Genomic DNA, 4570 nt, shown 5'->3' with positions numbered 1-4570 from the left:
CCGGACAGCAGTCCTCGCCGATGCCTACCTCTGCATGCTGCAGGTCAGCTCCCTGAGCCTGCAACTACGACATGGTGTGACACTATCTCAAAACTTCAGGTGAGTAATTATCTCTCCATCCATTGTTTACTTCATCTCTGGACCGTGATCCCACATGTAAATTTCTTCTATTTAGCCGCAGATTGCAGCGGTGGTTGTTTTGGATGGGTTGCCGAGGCATCTCTCCACATAGCTTAATTTTTGTTGGAATTTTGAGTCTCGCTTGAGAAGTTTGAGGGTCTAAGGCATATGATGGTAGACATTTCTTTAATGGTTTTCTTTCTGGTGATTTGTTTTCCTGAATTGCATGGGATTCATGTCACAGTTACAGTTTGTTTTCTCATGTACAGAGGTACTATATGCCTGTTAGTAGTAAATGTTTTGCAAGTGTGAGTATTCTCCCGTTCGGTGTAGCAACCAGTGAAAGATTGTATTGCCTAGATTCTTCAGGGAAAGACGAAATAAAGCTCTAATTGATTTAGTGATTTGGTTGTGGTCGTTATAGATTTGTACCTTTTACACTTCAGATTTCATAATTCAGCAGGTTGGGTTGTGAAAACCGAGGAATGTTGTACCGTTTGATTGAATATATGGTTTGACGCCTAAACTAATCAAATATGGTTTAACCTTCTATCTTTTACTGTTTTTGTGTTAGATTTGGTGCAGTTCCAATGGAGCGTCCACTACCAAGGCCAAGGTGTTCATTCATTGGAAGAAAAGATAATAAGAACTTCATATTCAGGGGTTATATTTTGGCAACCTCTAGCAAGGATTCCACTTGAGGCTTTGACAGAAGCACCATGATTGCAACAGACAACTCCATCCCATCTAACGTGGATACCTCGAGGCCTTCCTCCATCTGCAGGTGTTCCTTTCAATCAGTCTGATCCCTCGACCATACAAGCTCTTGCTTAAATGAGCCTCAGGTGCAAATCAACTTTTGTGTAAATTGATGATTTTCAGTAGTTCATCTTGAGTTTATTTGTTTTTTTGACATGAAAATAGGTTCAGTAAATTTACTTCTGATAAAAATTGCATGTTTGTGTTGGTTTCAACAGAGGTAGTGTTTTGCTGAAAGAGATCTTTACTTCTTCATTACAACCCACAAGGCATCTGTGCAGTTCTTAAAAATACTGAATATGATAGGTGCACACTTATTATGCTTCGAAGCATCCAACAAACAAAGATACCGATGCAACAGAGCAACCAACTGAAATCACACCCGTGGCTGATATCTCCTTTACTTGTAATTGTTTGTTCTTCTTTAGTATGGATTTATTATTGTTTTCTTTCCATGAAGATCTCATTTTATACTATTTCAAATTTGATACTGTATTTCGTATGGAGGGCACATCTAAATTCAGTTGATGGGTTTATAATATTTTGCCAAAGCTAAGACCAGGTGATCTTTCTTCTATAAACTATTTTTTCTTGAGATCATGATCTGGCGTTTCTATATTTATTCAGGTATCTATTTTGCTTAGTTTCCAGTTTTTTAAATGTTGTCAAATCATTAGCTAAAATAGCTGGCTGCTAGACTAAGATTGCATGCCAATAGTGTTCATCCATAATTTCACTTTTTTCTTACTTACTACAGTACTACAGAATTCATAGCACACATGTACTTCCCTATAAGCAGTTCGGCAAAGTAATAGGGATATATATTAATCTGCATTTGCTTTGCCCTGCTCTCCCTGGAAACAGTCTTCTGTTTTTAGCAACCAATCCGCAGGTTCACAACTTCACATATAGATGGACATGCATTTCAGTATTTGACCATTGTCTTGCTCAATTGTGGCAATTGGCCATTTTTTCCTTCTGATTTATCAATTTGAGATCTCTCATCTTACATCGAGAGAACATACCCAATTCTTCTGTCCTTTGATTTTATCTTTTGTTTTGTTTATGCATGAGAGATCTCTGGATTTTATGTTTCCACCTACAAAATGGTTGAAAAGAGTTGGAATTCATTATTTGTCAACATATGAGAGTCACAAATTCAATTTTTGTCAGATATGTGCCAGACAAATTCACGCCATGTTTTTGGGCTAAAAGTTCATAAACTGAATATTCAGATTTGATCTTCCTTTCTGTTAAAAAAAGAAAGATTTGATATTCCTTCTGTCATTCTATCCTAAAGATCTGAAAGAGCGGAGCGGGAAGCTTAATATTTTGTGGTAACCCAGGTGATATTGTTGAACTTCCCCGTTTAGATGAGGCCTACAGTGCCAGTTTTCTATTCTGGTCCAAGAAATCCTAGCTCTCACTTACTAGGATGATACTTGGTAGTTGGTTGTGTAAATGGTGAACTCCAGGCTTTAGCTCCTCTAAGGTATATGCAATTTTCTCTTGACATTAAATTTTCTCCGTAAGTTTTCATTTGTTATGGAAATCATGCAGTCAACTCCTTTATGTGAGAACTGATAACCGAGGTGAATATTTTTGGACTTTCCCATTCAGATGAAGCTTGCAGTGCCTGTATTTTATTGGTCTCCGAGAAATCCTAGCTCTGCCTGATGAGATCGGTACTTGGTCCTATAAATGGAGAACTCCAGGTTTTAGCACCTAAGTTATATAGAGTTCCCAATGGAATATCATCCATGTAAGTTCTCATTTGTTATGGACATCATGTAGTTAACTCAACGCAGTTTATATGTGGCTTTTGCTTATGGATAGGGTTAATACAAGAGCCCTGCTGTAGCACATAATTTATTTTTGGAAGATTATTTGGCTTTTGCTTATGAGGGATCCCTGCTGTACCACATGTATTGTGCAACGAACTCAAATTTGAGACAAAAGATCATTTGTTCTTTCAATATTGGAGATGCTGCAAATATCTTTCCTTTGGTTTCACAGCTACAGACTGTATCTAGGCCTGGAGTAGCAACGCTGCGGTAAGCCAAAGCATCTTTGAGAGAAGAATAAGAACTACTTTTTTACTTTCAGTTGTCTGTACCCACTTACCCACTTATTCCTATACTTCTCTTATTAGAAAAAATACATACAAAAATGAAGAAGGGTCCATTTAGTTTAGCTTCCAAGCCATTGGGGACTGTGCATTATTGCAAACTGCAATTTTTTGTTTGGATAATTAAACATGCTATTTCTGGCTTGACTGATGCAATTTTGCGTGAACATTACTTTGGGTCAGCTGCTTTTGTCGTACTAAAGATTTGCGGGTGGGATAAGTATGCAGCATAAAATTCTTGATGCATATACTTGGACGGTTTTAATTGAGATGGATTCATGTAGGCTGTTAGGTTCAGACTGACTGATAGACATGTACTATGGCTTCTTATTTTACATTGAGTTATCTGTTTGACATTTTTACAGTAAACGGATGGTATTTGGATAAACAATTTAGATGCTTTGTAAACTGCAACGGAGAAGATATTTTCTGTTTATAATTTTCACAGCACTTGGGACATGACGAGATGGAGGGTCATAGTACTACATGAGTTATTATGGACAATTCTACATTGCCGTACCAAGAGTGACATCCAAGGAAAGATTAAATATACTTGCACTAGATGAAAATGATGCATCAACTACCAAGCTTAGAAATTTGGTGTACCAAATAGTACTTGATTTGTTCATCATTTGAAATAGTGCTCACCTTTACCTATTCAGGTTATAACTTCAGGTATGCTCACACAACTTCCTGCAATTTAGAGGTCTATACAGATTTATATTCAGTTACTTCAATCCTCCATATGCAAATTTTGACACTTGGCTCTTTTTACAGCTCTTACTCTGCATTCTTGCTCTCTCTTTCATGAAACTCTTTTGATGAAATTAAACATATCTGTGACATCTCATCTATTTTGCTTATTGAGTTTATGTTTTCCTTCTATGTGATACTTGTGTCCCTTAAACTTTGTAAAATACATGTTACTTCATTGGTGTGGCAGACTATGTTTTCCACTATCTATAAATAATGTGAGAACTTTAACATGCCAATGTTTTCACTTATTTAGAGCACAGTTAAGGATGCACAACTTCAGGGAGTTCAATTCGATTAGCTTTTTGAACTGTATAAACACCATTGCTTGGCAGCCATCGTTTCAATCCTCCCATTCCCTGCTACTAAATAGATGCCACAATCCAGTTAAGATAACATCGGCATTTCAACAACACATCACAGGCTTCCTCAGAATATTGTGTGCGGCAGTACCGCCGTTAAACCGTGGGGCGCATGGGTGACAGAGTGAAGGGCCGAATATTCATCGAGCACAAATGGGCATTATCTGCTGAAGCGAACGGCGCAGGCAGCATTTGCTGAAGCGAACGGCGTGGCTAAAGGTGACCCTCTAATCTTCATATATCTCTAGATCCATGTTGAAGGTATCCTTCCTAAGCGGCAACGAATGTGAGAATAGGTCAGTCATGTCTTATGAGCTACTTCATCAGAGCAATAAAATGACTTGAGTGTGTTATTACCCACCGATGCAGCGGATAAAACAGATAAGTTGCTTATTAAAACAGATAAGCCCAGGAAAAAACTGATCTATCCTTATTTATTTTGCGAGAG

The 4570-nt window shown here is 37.8% G+C and overlaps 1 long non-coding RNA gene across 1 annotated transcript; it reads left to right on the top strand.

The window, feature by feature from the left end:
* The first annotated feature begins 485 nt into the window (after nucleotides 1-485).
* On the top strand, nucleotides 486-2857 carry LOC127341030 (uncharacterized). Its single transcript, XR_007875142.2, has 2 exons — nucleotides 486-2371; nucleotides 2500-2857. It is a non-coding gene; the product is annotated as an uncharacterized lncRNA (long non-coding RNA).
* The last annotated feature ends 1713 nt before the right edge of the window (nucleotides 2858-4570 follow it).

This window comes from Lolium perenne, chromosome 3 (assembly GCF_019359855.2).
Source record: "Lolium perenne isolate Kyuss_39 chromosome 3, Kyuss_2.0, whole genome shotgun sequence".
Lineage (NCBI taxonomy): Eukaryota > Viridiplantae > Streptophyta > Magnoliopsida > Poales > Poaceae > Lolium > Lolium perenne.
Note: the sequence above shows the minus strand (reverse complement) of the source record. Positions and strands in the feature narration are given on the sequence as shown.